Consider the following 15,867-nt stretch of genomic DNA (forward strand, 5'->3'; position numbering starts at 1 on the left):
ATTCTAAATTCTAATGTGTGTGTGTGTGTGTGTGTGTGGGTGTGTGTGTGTGTGTGTGTGTGTGTGTGTGTGTGTGTGTGTGTGTGTGTGTGTGTGTGTGTGTGTGTGTGTGTGTGTGTGTGTGTGTGTGTGTGTCTCATGAATGCTTTAATGTATTGAAACCAAACTTTGTACATGAACTTGGGACTCCAATGCGAGGATGCACAAGATAAACACATTAAAAAATTGTACAATTCACAAATCACTTTAGTGACTGCACCAGAGCAAGCACACTTTTGCAGTTCCTCCCGAAATGCATTTTCTAGTTTGATTTCCCTTACGAAAAAGAAGTTTATTCAAGTGTGCTATAAGTATACTTCTTTTAAACCTAAAATAAGAAAGTATACTTTCAGTTTACTTTTTATGTACTTCTCTAAAATGTACTTTAGGTACTTCTCAGAAATATACTTAAATTGTACTAAAGTAAACTTGACCTACTGACGGAAATGTCTAAGTATATTTGGCCTAAACTTGTTTACTGGTATATACTTAAAAGTATAAAGTAAAAACGCAACTACGAAAGCTACATCAGGAAAGCCGCAAAAAGCCATATGATTAGCCCTGGTGAAAAATAAATATACTTTATTGTATTTCAAGTATATTTAACTTTGCAATAGTACATTACAAATATACTTAGAAAGAAATTTACCATCTTTGAATATATTTAAAGTATGCTTACAACATATTTGCTTACAATTAAACTTTTAACATATTTCAAAATAATTATAATTTAGTATATTTTCTAAAAGTATACTTAAAAAAATATATATACTTGGAGTTAAAGTTCTGTGCAATTTTTAAAGTATACTAATTTGAACTAATTTGAACTGAAGTTTATTTTAGGTATACTTTATCTGTTAAAGTTGTCTTGCTTACTGCTCTGCGCTTTGCTCTATCGCTTTTTATATTTTATCTTATAATTTTAACTTCAGCAAATCAGCAAATCAGCATAGTGCTCAAACAACAAAGCTTGGCATCAACGTTAAACTTTCGGGACTGGAGGATTACAAAAAAGTGGCATTTTTCATCTGTTTAGCCTCCCACCGCCATCAGCTTACATTCCAGAAGGAAAAACACAGCTGCCTTCATTCAAAAGGATAAGAAAAAGAAATGCCTCATCAAAAATCTACTTGCTGCCCAAACTGCCACAGACTTTTACAAAGGATTGCTGTTCTTGAAACAAAGTTACTTACAGGACTACAAAACCAGACGGAACACACAACAGAGCTTCGTCATCATGGACGCCCTCAGCATACAGCCGGTGAGTCCCATGAATCTAATGATCAACATACCAATCAATGGTACAAACAGGGAGCAAGACCCAAAATCACTCGAGAAATCAGACTGTCACGAGCATCACATTTTGCTGCAGTAGCTTCCTCTACCCCAGATACAGCTATGACAAGGATTGCAAACACTGACTTTCTACCACTACCTATACATCTTGAGAACAGATTTGAAAAATTAATGAATATGAGTGAGGAATCCCCAAATGTGATAAATGTGATTGAACACCGATCTAATCAGCCAGCAGCTCACACTGATGCTAACCGCCGCTCAAGATCGAGCAGACAGCGGCACGCAGCGCAGAGCGCATCCGAGCCCAGAACTCTGATATTGGGCGACTCACTTATCAGAAACATTAACAACAGGGACTCAACTACGTGCTGCCTTCCACAAGCAACTGTTTCTGATGTAAACAGGGAACTTCAAAAGATTCTGATGAAACATAAGACTGTAAATCGAGTTGTCATTCATGTGGGGAAGAATGATATTCACAAAGAGCAATCTGAACTCCTTAAGAGGGATTTCAACAAACTTTTTGAAACACTCAGAACAGTGAAAGTTCAGCCGTTCATCAGTGGACCACTTCCAGTGTAAGGTAACACCCACAAGCCCAACGACAGATACAAGTGGAGTGGGTGAAGGGGACTCGTGTTCGTTCCTTCCTCAGCGCTTCTAGAAGAATAATTCCATAATCATGATTAAACTCATTTCTTTGATCTCTGTGTTTAAATTATAATCTGACTCCAATTTAATATACTAAGAATTTAGTGCATTATTCCAATTATCTGTTGATCATAATTTAGATGTTTGATTATTTATTAATTCCCATAGTCTTAGTTATTCGTTCATTAGGGACCCGGTATCGCACAGAGCATACGCCGGCCGTTTGCGTATATCTCACGGACACAAAATTGTCAGTCTGATCTTAGTCAGAGGTTACCGGGTAAACTAATATTTTTATGTCTGGCCGCTCCATGCTTGCTCCGATCATAAAAATAGTTACTTTAGTTTAGCACTCATGCAACTTGCTAAGGCAGGTGATAAACATAAATCTGAGAGTTTTAATGAATGTGCCCCATGCTCCATTCGAACATCAAAACCTCAGTGTGATAATATCCTGACACGATAATCTTGCGGTAATACCAGACTCCTTCTAATCTACTGATCATAACAATTTCTGAAAGAATTCAAATAAATCAATACAATTTCTGAATAATTCAGATGAATCAAATGTAACAATTTATTATACCAGGCAGGTTTCAGCTTCAAACATAAATTAAACAATATCATACAGAATTTGATTCAAGTCCAATTAATTAAAATGATCAACAGTTGCAAAAGTTACAAAGTCATACCTGGCAATAGACACTCTGGCTACAGAGTACTTCCATTATGAATATAATATACCCAAAATGGTTCAGAAAGATTCTTGTTAAGATGTCTTCCATTCTGTTTGAATACACACACCCAAAGTGTGGGGAAGATTCTTGCTAAAGAATGCTTCCATAATGTCTGAATACACACACCCAAAGTGTGGGGAAGATTCTTGCTAAAGAATACTTCCCAGAGTCTCTTGCCAAGCCACCTTATATACACAGAATGAGACAAAGAATAATAAAATCTCAAAACAGGATTTGGTTGGTCGGTTCTCGTGACCTGAAGGAGCACCAAATGGGACTGTTAACCATCTGTAATCTAGATCTCCTCATGAGTTGACACCCATCACAGGAGTACAGATTATGTCTTAAGTTTTAAACTTTGATATACTTTCTCTTAGCATTATAGAAATTAGACCTTTTTAACCATCGCACCATGACCTTTAAAACAACACCAAACATGAAGATGAAACCTTTGTAGCATCACAACATATGATATATCCAATGTTACATGTGTTTAGTATATTTCCAGTAACCAAACCCTTAAAGGAGAAGAGAGAGGGGGTGAAATACAGATCAGTTCCTGGGTATCTGTGACCCCTGTGGAGAGAGACAACAGGTCTCTCAAAAATAGACACAGAATGTGGTTTTTATTGTTTTATGGTCCAGCTCCAAAAACAAAACTTGTCCACCTGTCCTACATCTCCTCCCCTGACCATTGGGAAACTGTCAGAGTACCCAAGGGTTCATTTTGGGTGGACTTCTTGGGTCTCCATACGTCCTCTGTAATTGTAACAGTCTTTTCAAGATGAACACCTGTAATGTTAAACAATGCCTGCAGATATCAAAGCAGGAACTTAACTGTGCTGAACAGGTGTCTGTGATGGACAGAATCTCTGTGCTTCTCGTAGTTAAATAATCTCCCAAATGGATCTGGTTGAAATTTGTTGTACAAAGTCCATTGTGTCAGCCAAACGCATGTGCTCTGTTCATGGAACCTGTCTCCTCTCAACATTTAGAAGCATCTGTCTCTAATGGGGTCCTCCCCTGGATATTTTCCTGACCTTTTGAACAGTCCTCTGTTACCTATTGGCAGAAGGTGTTTTTTAATAGAAAAGTCAGACCTCCGTAGGTGAAGGAATTCCTCACACTGAGAATGTACCACTGTATGAGAGGGAATTGGAATATAATACACATGACCATGAAATGACTGAACACTGATGAACTTGACTTTCCTTGGAAGGAAATAGTTGTGAAGGATTACAATAACACGTGACATTATTAGATGTTTCATAATATTGGTGCGAATGGTAAATAAGGTCTCCTTTCCTTTTTCAAAATAATTTGTCCCAAAAGGTGATCCCATTACCAAACTCTTCACTACTATGCATATTGAACATAGAGTGGAATTTTGATATAATCTGTGTATTTTAAAGGGAGAGTGGCAAAAGTTATTTTAACTAGCATATTTACCAGTGGTATACAATACATCATTAAAGCATATAATAACAATACCATTCAAATATAATACAAATAAATGTAAATTATATGTATATAAAATACAGATATTTATACTAAAGTATATATAATATGATATATTTATAATTTTAATAATAATAGAATTATTCAAAACCTTGAAATGCAAGTTAACCATGTATATCTAAGAATTCAATTAAGTACTTAAAACATACCTAGACAACTTAAACTTAAATCAAGATTTCAATGAAGTAACTTAAAACATACCCAGACAACTTAAACTTAAATCAAATAATTTCTGAATTTCTTATTTATCCATTGTCAATAATTCTTTGCATGTTGTCAAATAATTCTGTACATATATGTTGGTTTAGTCACATTCAATGGTAAGGTGTCTGATTTATGTGATTGATCATTAGAAGTGCCAGCACTTCAAATATAACCATTTTGTAAAGTTTGAAATGTTTAGACATGTCTGCAGCCATGCTAGCCATTTCATTCTTCACTTACTTTTTTTAATCTGAAATAGGTCTTATGTAATCAATTAATAGTTCTTATTTCACCTGTATTTGTACAATCAGAGACAAAACAATTGATGTGTGACTATAACCATACATATGTTCCATGCACACTGAAATGTTTCTTGTAGTTCAAGAGAAAATTGACCCAATAGTTTATATTACCATGAAATTAAAATCATAAGTTGACCTTTAATTTTCTCTCCTATGTGTGAGATGCTAAATGGGTTTGCATGTATGACAAACTCTAGAGTTTGGATTCTAAGTCATTTATCATATATATGTGTGATGGTTTAAGCCTGGATAGTTTTAAAACTTATACCAGGTCGCAGTGTTATGTTGTTGTAATGGTGAAAATATGTGCATTACATGTTCATGCCTGGAAGTGGGTGGATTCTAACCTAAAGTAATCTGTGTTGCACAATTTTAGTTCCGATGCTACATCGGGAGGTCATATAATGAATATAGTAGTTTATTACTGTGAGATGTGTATGACCCCTCAAAGCATTATCACACCCACCTCCTGCATTTTAGGTTTGTGCCTGTATTTGGGCTCAGACACGTCTCTAGTGTCAGGACTCTTAAAGGTATAGCGGAGGATTGTCTCGAATTTTAGAAAAGAACCGCCTTTCTCCACTTTTTAAAAAATGCAATTGCACAACACTCCTGATTGACAGCTAGGAGGACCAATAGTCTTGATGATCCACCCGGAAACTGAAAATCCTCCGCAATACCTTTAAGGAGTCATAGTAATCCACCTGAAAGGAAAAAAGTTAAGATAACAGAAAAGAAACATTAATTTCTAAAATTTTGGGCAATTTGCATTAAGATATGGCATCATCTTTAGTTTAAAATGATGTCACTACCACACAGCTGTCAATGACAGCAATGCATTAAATTCTTCCTGTTAAGAAGATTTGTATCATTACTTTCTGTAAATTAATTTCAGAGGCCAGATTAAGTTGGGAATTTTCTGTTATATTTGACTATGTTGTTTCAGTTTGAGTGTGTATAGCACCATAAACTGCATTTGCATTTAAACTATGAGCATAAGAAGTCCCAGTTTTGCTGGGGAAATTTTGGGATTAACTTTAATTTTAATCTTAAATTTAAATGGCTTTACTCTGAGTTGTTCTCAGTACCGTCAGCTCACATGTTTAACTGCTGTGTTTATGGTACACACTATTAAACTTTTAATTCTCTGTGACCTGTAGGACTGTAATTTCTGATGATTTAACATTTCCCACAGTTTCAACCAACTATAAAAGTACATTGACTGATCAGATTCAGTTTAAATTGATGTTTCAAACTTATAAAAGAGTTGTTTGGTTTGCTATCTGGTGCCATGATATTATCAGTGTTCCTGCAAAGCAAAAAACAAAGCCAAACAACAACAACAACAAACAAACAACAATAAACAACAACAAACAAACAACAATAAACAACAAACAACAATAAGCAAAAGCATACACATACCCCCGTTTTGGCACGAGATAGTGGACCAAATAAATCTGAATCTAAATATTCCCTGGGCCTTTTTGTGGGTCTTAATCATGTAAGTTTGAAATGCCTGTAATGCATAATTTTTCACCATATTAGGCCTGTCTGGCCATTATAATATAATGTATATCATAAGGTAATTATAATATAAATTACATTATATTAAAAAATAATATTAATTAAAATAAATGTTATAACTGGTCTCAAGGGCTTCTAGAATGATGGTACTTTTGAAAAATTGAGAACACATTTCTGTGAATTGACCCTGCAGTAGCAGCTGCATTAACAGGTCTACTAACAGCAACAGTTCTCTGTTGTTTTTAGGATGCAATGCACCGCAGCACATGCTGGGTACAGAACTTAACTCATTGCTCAGCTGTGGTTTTTTGTGGCCCTCTGGAATTGGGCACAATTTTCTCATGTTTTTAGCTGAGGTCTCATTAAGTCTTCTTTAGATGTTATTCTATTTGAATATGAAAAGTAATCAATGAATAGAGCGTAAGGCACAAATTTTGCTTTAGATTTTAAAGTCATACACTTTTAGGCTGAAGACATACAGAAGTTTAAAAACACTTTTACTAGCTCCCACTGATTCACTTTAAACAGGAATTCTGTATTCCTGCTGTGATGTCAGGACTCAGCTATAAGCTCTATTTTTATGACTTTCACAATCTTTAGACAATTAGATAACAAATTGCTCTTTAACAATTACCACAATCTCATAGAGAAACAAAGACTCAGCTTCAACAATCTCTAGACAATTGGACTAAATTGTTTATTTGACAATTCCCATAATCTCATAAAGAAAGGACTAAGCCTAGAACTTTTAACACCGCTGTACTGTATATCATGTTGTTAATCATTGCCTTAAATCACTTTGATTGATTCACAGAAAATAATGATGTATTTTATTTGTTACAACCAAGCTAAAATATTTCCCTTGAAACAAGGAGAAACAGCAGATCTTTTCTGAGAGGGGGTTAAAGCCCTTTGATCTCAGTGGTGAAATTTTCTGATCATAGGTGTTTTATTGACCATTTTAGCAGTTTCATCATTATTTTGCTGTGCATCAGTCAAAGCTTTAGCTCAATTTACCTTATTTACACAATGAGAAATCCTGCATTAATTAAGGAATTGTAACAAAACTTCCTGGTTCCATTCTATCTACACTTATCCAGTTCTGAGTGTTCTTTAACAAAATCACTCCTAATCATTCCATATCAATCGATTTGTTACAAATCTCTATCTCCCTACTTGCTTAATATCCAACATTTAGTTCCACTCTGCATGCACTGAACCTCTAACCCCAACAATGCTGCCTTCAATCATTTATACACTTCCATCTCTCCTTCATTCTCCATAATTACAATTATCTCCTTAACTCATCATGTATAGTATGTAAACTGTATAGTTTACTGCATTTACTGATCCTATAAAGATTAATATAAACATTTGACCTTGTCATATCAATCATATAAACCCGAAATTCACTTCTCATATGCAAACACCTTAAACTACACTGTAGTTTAAATGTACATAACATCCCTTTAATTAAGTTAATTCTTGCTCTGAAGGATTTTGTTCCTTTAAATGTTGCACATGTGCTGTGAACAACATAAAATCTCATACAGAGAGTTCAATAGTTATCACTGTATTAATTCAATGTTTACCCTTATTTGAGAACCAGAATAAAATTTGGATAATGTTAATCCATTTTAAGTTTATCTTTCGTTGCTTTAACAAACAAAAGATCTTTAATTTGCTAACAAAGGGAATTTATTCTCATCTACACTGCTGTTGTCATGCTGTGTATTTCCATTAACAGAGTTATTATCGCCTGTTTTGCGCAGGTTTGTTTACATACATGGACGCATTGACTTGGGCACGGAGTTTTGTCATCCGACTGGATTTTTATTATTCACGGATATTCGCTAATACTTTACGGGTTTCAGATATAGTTGCGAGATCGTTCCACAACGCAAATACATAATCGCCACAGCGATGTTCCACTTTTAGACTCAAATTTACGACTTTGTGTAATGTACCACGATAACATTTAGTCATTAGTCCATGTAATATTCACTCCTACTGAGTGTAAACACAGGAGATGATGTTTGAATCGAAACGCGAGGAAATATATTAATTCCTTATCCGCAATGTTATTATTTCTCTGACAGCTGTGTTGTTATTCTAATTTTCATGCACAACCGGATTTCTCCGGACTTTCAATGGGAGTTAACCGTCCCATTCTACAACATACGGGTGCGTTTATGCTCACCCTCAACATTTCTAATAGGCAAATAATATCAACTTACCAACACAGCTGCAGACAGAAAAGTAGACGTTTAAACCTCCTATTTTGCGATGAATGGAGTACTCTGTTATGGTTAAAATGTCGCGCTGGAAAGCTTCCTGGAGTACCACGTCACTTGTTCGGGTGTACTACGTCATCACGTCCCGTGGTATACGTCATCACGTCCTGTGGTATACGTCATCACGTCGGGATCACCAAGCTGTAAGGTAACACCCACAAGCCCAACGACAGATACAAGTGGAGTGGGTGAAGGGGACTCGTGTTCGTTCCTTCCTCAGCGCTTCTAGAAGAATAATTCCATAATCATGATTAAACTCATTTCTTTGATCTCTGTGTTTAAATTATAATCTGACTCCAATTTAATATACTAAGAATTTAGTGCATTATTCCAATTATCTGTTGATCATAATTTAGATGTTTGATTATTTATTAATTCCCATAGTCTTAGTTATTCGTTCATTAGGGACCCGGTATCGCACAGAGCATACGCCGGCCGTTTGCGTACATCTCACGGACACAAAATTGTCAGTCTGATCTTAGTCAGAGGTTACCGGGTAAACTAATATTTTTATGTCTGGCCGCTCCATGCTTGCTCCGATCATAAAAATAGTTACTTTAGTTTAGCACTCATGCAACTTGCTAAGGCAGGTGATAAACATAAATCTGAGAGTTTTAATGAATGTGCCCCATGCTCCATTCGAACATCAAAACCTCAGTGTGATAATATCCTGACACGATAATCTTGCGGTAATACCAGACTCCTTCTAATCTACTGATCATAACAATTTCTGAAAGAATTCAAATAAATCAATACAATTTCTGAATAATTCAGATGAATCAAATGTAACAATTTATTATACCAGGCAGGTTTCAGCTTCAAACATAAATTAAACAATATCATACAGAATTTGATTCAAGTCCAATTAATTAAAATGATCAACAGTTGCAAAAGTTACAAAGTCATACCTGGCAATAGACACTCTGGCTACAGAGTACTTCCATTATGAATATAATATACCCAAAATGGTTCAGAAAGATTCTTGTTAAGATGTCTTCCATTCTGTTTGAATACACACACCCAAAGTGTGGGGAAGATTCTTGCTAAAGAATGCTTCCATAATGTCTGAATACACACACCCAAAGTGTGGGGAAGATTCTTGCTAAAGAATACTTCCCAGAGTCTCTTGCCAAGCCACCTTATATACACAGAATGAGACAAAGAATAATAAAATCTCAAAACAGGATTTGGTTGGTCGGTTCTCGTGACCTGAAGGAGCACCAAATGGGACTGTTAACCATCTGTAATCTAGATCTCCTCATGAGTTGACACCCATCACAGGAGTACAGATTATGTCTTAAGTTTTAAACTTTGATATACTTTCTCTTAGCATTATAGAAATTAGACCTTTTTAACCATCGCACCATGACCTTTAAAACAACACCAAACATGAAGATGAAACCTTTGTAGCATCACAACATATGATATATCCAATGTTACATGTGTTTAGTATATTTCCAGTAACCAAACCCTTAAAGGAGAAGAGAGAGGGGGTGAAATACAGATCAGTTCCTGGGTATCTGTGACCCCTGTGGAGAGAGACAACAGGTCTCTCAAAAATAGACACAGAATGTGGTTTTTATTGTTTTATGGTCCAGCTCCAAAAACAAAACTTGTCCACCTGTCCTACACCAGCAAGAGGAACAAATAGGTTTTCACGGTTGCTTGGACTTAATACATGGCTGCAAAAAACCTGCAACATAAAGGGACTGAACTTTATCAACAACTTCAATCTTTTCTGGAGTCAGAGACAACTATTTAAACAGGATGGCATCCACCCAAACAGACTGGGTGCAAGAGTGCTAAAGGACAATATCTATTTCTCCCTTCATCATCCTTCAGCAGTGTGTGCCAATCCACTCAACCTGAATGGCACACACACACCTGGACAGAGTATGAATGACCACAGGACCTCTCTCCAGCACCTGAATGGACATGACGTTGACATATCCCACAAGGACAGAGATAACACCACGCAGCCACAACAACCACTGCTCATGGACACAATCTCCGCTGAGTCATGCCCACAGAGCTCACCACAGTCAGACTGTGTCAGATTAGAACTGCTCCAAGATTCAGCACCCAAGGACGACTTTCTGGAAAACAGCCAGGGAAACCAGGACTACATATCACAGCCTCCGGTCACATCAGAGCAACAGAACTCCTCCTCACTAGATATGTCATTCCTCTCTCCAGCATCCCCGCTTTTGACCTTCTCCGGAAAAATGGAGGAACTGGTTTATGCTGGAACTAAACTATCCCACTCTATTGCTGCGAGCCCCCAGCTTTCGACCAGAAAACGGCAAGCCCCACAACCACCAAAACCAGTGGGCCCAGCTCCCCCTCCTCGTCCTGTGAGAGCTCTTCGGTCTCAGATACAACGCCAAGACACACACCCTCCTCCATCTGCTGTAGGTGAACCAAAAACAACTGATAACGGCTCTCAGTGATGTGTGTCGAGTTTCTGCTATGAAAATACTAATAATTTCAATTGTATACATAAAAAGCAGGAACTCAGTGTGCCTATATCTTTCTCTATTTCTGTTTTAGTACATGATAGAAAGCCTAAGGCTGTATCAAACCGTGTGGCAAATCAATCTAATCTGCTGCCTGTGATATATCAAACTAAGATCTCTGTTAGGGAAAAATTAGTACTGTTAAGTTAGCACTTTTAAACATCTGTTCACTTAAAAATAAAATTCTACTGATCATTATTTACAGGCCCCCAAAATACTCTCCAGCATTTGTTGAGGACTTTACAGAACTGTTATCAATGATTTCCTCAGAGTTTGACTGTTTTTCTCTTGCTGGAGATTTTAACATTCACATAGATAAGCCAGACAGTTTTATGGCAAAAGATGCCACAGCTGTTTTAAATACTTTTGATCTGACTCAACATGTACATGGACCCACACACAATCGTGGACACACTCTAGATTTAATTATCAGTAAGGGTTTAAACATCTCATCAATTGTTATTAAGGATGTAGCACTGTCTGATCATTTCTGTATTTTCTTTGATATATTAATCTCTCCTACTATTGAAACTAAATCTGTGTCTGTCAAAAAGAGATGCTTAAATGAGAACACCAGTGTGCTATTTATGAAGGCTATATCTTTAACACCAAGCATATCTGCAGACTCTGTTGATTTTCTCCTTGATTCCTTTATTTCTAAAGTTAAGAGTGCAATCGATGATATTGCTCCTGTAAAAGTCAGGAAGAAGAATGGCAGGCAAAAATCACCTTGGAGAAACTCAACAGAGATGCAGAATATGAAGAGACAATGCAGAAAAGCTGAGCGCATGTGGCGGAAGACAAAACTTGTAGTCCATTATCATATCTATAAAGACAGCCTTCGTGCTTTCAGTGTGGAACTAGGCAAAGCTAGACAGACTTTCTTTTCAAATATTATAAACAACAACATAAATAACACACGCACTCTTTTTGCTACTATAGAGAGACTAATAACCCCCCCAAGTCACATTCCTAGTGAAATGCTCTCAGACAGCAAATGCAGTGAGTTTGCTAACTTCTTCTCTGAGAAAATCAATAATATCAGAAAGGTGATCAGTACATCCTTGAGCTGCGCCGGGGTCGGACAAGTCAGATCACAACATCAGAAAGTAGTTACGATGTCTGATTTCGAAGCAGTTGATGGTAAAACTCTGGAAGAAACAGTACAGCATCTTAAAACATCAACCTGCGCCCTTGACACAATCCCAACATCTTTTTTCAAAAGTGTCTTTAACTGTTAAGAACCAGATCTCCTAGAAGTGGTAAATTCATCACTTATCTCTGGGACTTTTACAAAGTCCCTTAAAACTGCAGTTGTTAAGCCCCTCCTGAAAAAGAGCAACCTAGATAACACTGTATTGAGCAACTACAGAACTATCTCAAATCTTCCTTTCATAGGCAAGATCATTGATAAATTTGTTTTCAATCAGCTGAACAAATTCTTAATTTCTTATGGTTACTTTGACATTTTTCAATCTGGTTTCAGACCACACCACAGTACAGAGACAGCGCTCATAAAGATAATAAATGATATTCGCCTCAATACAGACACAGGCAAACTATCAGTGCTGGTGCTACTCGACCTCAGTGCTGCTTTTGACACTGTCGATCACAACATACTTCTTGACAGGCTGGAAAACTGGGTCGGGCTTTCTGGGATGGTCCTAAAATGGTTCAGGTCATACTTAGAAGGGAGAGGTTATTATGTAAGTATAGGTGGCCAAAAATCTGAGTGGACATCCATGACATGCGGAGTCCCGCAAGGCTCAATTCTAGCGCCACTCCTGTTTAACCTGTATATGCTCCCACTAAGCCAAATAATGAGAGAGAACCAAATTGCCTATCACAGTTATGCAGATGACACTCAGATCTACAGCCCCATTGACTCCCTGTGCAAATGCATTGATGAAGTTAACAGTTGGATTTGCCAAAACTTTCTTCAGTTAAACAAAGAGAAAACTGAAGTCATTGCGTTTGGAAACAAAGATGAAGTTCTCAAGGTGAATGCATACCTTGACGCTAGGGGTCAAACAACTAAAAATCAAGTCAGGAATCTTGGTGTGATTCTGGAGTCTGACCTTAGTTTCAGTAGTCATGTCAAAGCAATAACTAAATCAGCATATTATCATTTCAAAAATATCGCAAGAATTAGATGCTTTGTTTCCAGACAAGACTTAGAGAAACTTGTGCATGCTTTTATCACCAGCAGGGTGGATTATTGTAATGGCCTCCTCACTGGCCTTCCCAAAAAGTAGGGTGACCAGACGTCCTCTTTTGCCCGGACATGTCCTCTTTTTGAAACCTAAAAATATGTCCGGGCGGAATTTCAAAATCGTCCGGGATTTTGTTATTCTATCTAGCATCAAACGTGTTTATGGCGAATTTGCGTTGCTCTCTCTTTCGTTCACATACTAGTCACGCCCTCCCCCTACAGTTCGCTTTGGATTGAGTGGAAGTGTAGGGTGTAGAACTACCGTCATTGGTCGATAGTATTCTCTGTACACATTTAATTGGTCAGTCACCTCAAGCGCGAGCTTCCTTGTTTACCACTGGCAGAGCGCATGGCTACCCGGCATCTTCAGCCATGCCGAAACGCAAGTGTAAGTTCACTGACAAATTAAAACAAAAATTTCCATGTTTTCGTGCCGGTCGAGATCAACATGAAGCTGAGTGCCTGACCTGCAAAGCAGGCACTTACGTGTCGGTCGCAAATAAAGGTGCCAACGACCTAGAGGCACACATATGTTCAGCAAAGCATCGAAAGGCAACGAGGGGCGAACGCTTATCAGCTAAAGTGACAGAGTTTTTCGTAAGTAAAAATGAAAGTACAGCTGTCACTGCTGCTGAGGCTGCCTATGCTTTCCACACGGTTAAACACCACGAAAGCTACAGGTCAATGGACTGCACATCTGGATTGTTAAAAAAGGTTTTCACAGATTCTAAAACAGCTCAAAAATTCTCAAGCGCTCGAACAAAGACAGAGGCAATTGTAAATAATGTGATAGCCCCACATTCTGTTGAAGTTGCGCTAGAAGCACTTCAAGATATCCCTTACTGTGGCGTGTCTACTGATGGCAGCAATCATGGAGCAGTTAAGATATTCCCTCTCCTCATTCAGTATTTTGATTGGAAAAACGGCGGTGTGCAAAGTAAATTACTTGAAATTAAAAACACCCCAAATGAATCAGCTGAAACTATTTCACAGTACATTAAAGACACACTGGAAAAGAAAGGGATATTTTTTAAATGCATTGCATTTACTGGTGACAACTGCAACACAAATTTTGGAGGAATCCAGCGTAATGAGGATGGGAAGAATGTTTTTGCAAATTTAAAAAAGTCCCTGCAGAACACAGCTCTTATTGGTGTAGGCTGCCCAGCACATATTTTGAACAATTGTGTTCACCACGGAGCAGACACACTAGATGTTGACATTGAGCACATAATTTTCAAAATTTATCAGCACTTCCACATCTACACTGTGCGTACAGAGAGTCTGAAGGAGTACTGTGAGTTTGCTGATGTTGAATTTAGAACTCTCCTCTCTCACAGCAAGACACGATGGCTGTCATTATTCCCAGGAATTGAGAGATTGCTACAGATGTATCCAGCTGTGAAAGCATTCTTTTTGTCACAGGACAAACCACCAATGCACATCAGGAAGTTTTTTGAAGATGAGCTCAGTGAGATTTACCTCTGGCAAATGCATTCACTCATGTGTGTATTTCAGTCGAAAATTCAAGAGATGGAGAGGGAGAACAATTCAGTTGTGGAAGTAAAGAAGATTCTATACAGTGTCCATAGCATGCTTCATGAACGCAAGATGAACAACTTCATGCCTCTTAAAGTCAAAAGTATGCTGGCACAAAATCAGAAGGATGGGTATGGTCAAAGGTGTGAGCATTTCAGTGCTCAAGTACAGGGCATGTACAGTACATGTTTGGACTATCTAGAGAGATGGATGGCACCCATGGAGGAGTTTTCCACTTTTATGTGGATGGATCTGAGTGAGATTCCTGACTGGAATGACATAGAGGGCTGTATCAGGCACCTAGCTGGAAAAGGGGTGGACATTGATGATTCAAAGTGCTTTGATCAGGTCACCCATCTAAAGAATTTCATTGAGAGAAGTAACAGTGATGCAGACTTCAGTGATCTACAAGCACACCAGAGGTGGACTAAATTCTTTGAAAGATCCAAAAGTGTTGATTTTCATTCAGAGCTTCTTAAGATGGCACAGTTTTTTTTGCCATACCTGCTTACAATGCAAATGTTGAGCGTATCTTTTCACTGATGCAAGCCCAGTGGACCAAGGAGAGGAATCGCTTGTCTGTTGATGCACTGAAGGGGATTCTGTGCACTCAATACAATTACAAGAACATGACCTGCAAAGACTTCCATTCTTAATGAGTAATCACAGACTGTTGGGAAAGGTTCAGTCCTCTGAAAAATATGCCCCATGTGAGGAGGAGGACTGAAAAGTGTCATCCATTGTTCCACTTTCAACTTAAAACAATTCTTATTTTGTGCAATTAGGTTTTATTTATTTTTTATTTATATTGTATACAAATGTATAATTTGTTTTTGCACATTTAAACTATCAAGTGTTCAAAATAGCCTTTTGAGGCAGTGTTTTTCTGTTAGCGTTGGGCCAGCCAATAAAGCTCATTGTTGAATTCACACATTGACACATTTGTATGAATTCATATTTTCATAGTTCCACCAACCCACTACACCCCCCCCCCCCCCCCCTGTGCTGAAGTGTCCTCTTTTTCACACACCC

At 37.6% G+C, this 15,867-nt stretch overlaps 1 long non-coding RNA gene across 1 annotated transcript; it reads right to left on the reverse strand.

The window, feature by feature from the left end:
• Window positions 1-2,542: 2,542 nt before the first annotated feature.
• LOC141368792 (uncharacterized) lies at window positions 2,543-5,274 on the reverse strand. Its single transcript, XR_012372112.1, has 2 exons — window positions 4,446-5,274; window positions 2,543-4,393 (listed from the first exon to the last, which is right to left on the reverse strand). It is a non-coding gene; the product is annotated as an uncharacterized lncRNA (long non-coding RNA).
• Window positions 5,275-15,867: the final 10,593 nt, after the last annotated feature.

Source organism: Misgurnus anguillicaudatus, chromosome 11, assembly GCF_027580225.2.
Source record: "Misgurnus anguillicaudatus chromosome 11, ASM2758022v2, whole genome shotgun sequence".
NCBI classification, from domain to species: domain Eukaryota; kingdom Metazoa; phylum Chordata; class Actinopteri; order Cypriniformes; family Cobitidae; genus Misgurnus; species Misgurnus anguillicaudatus.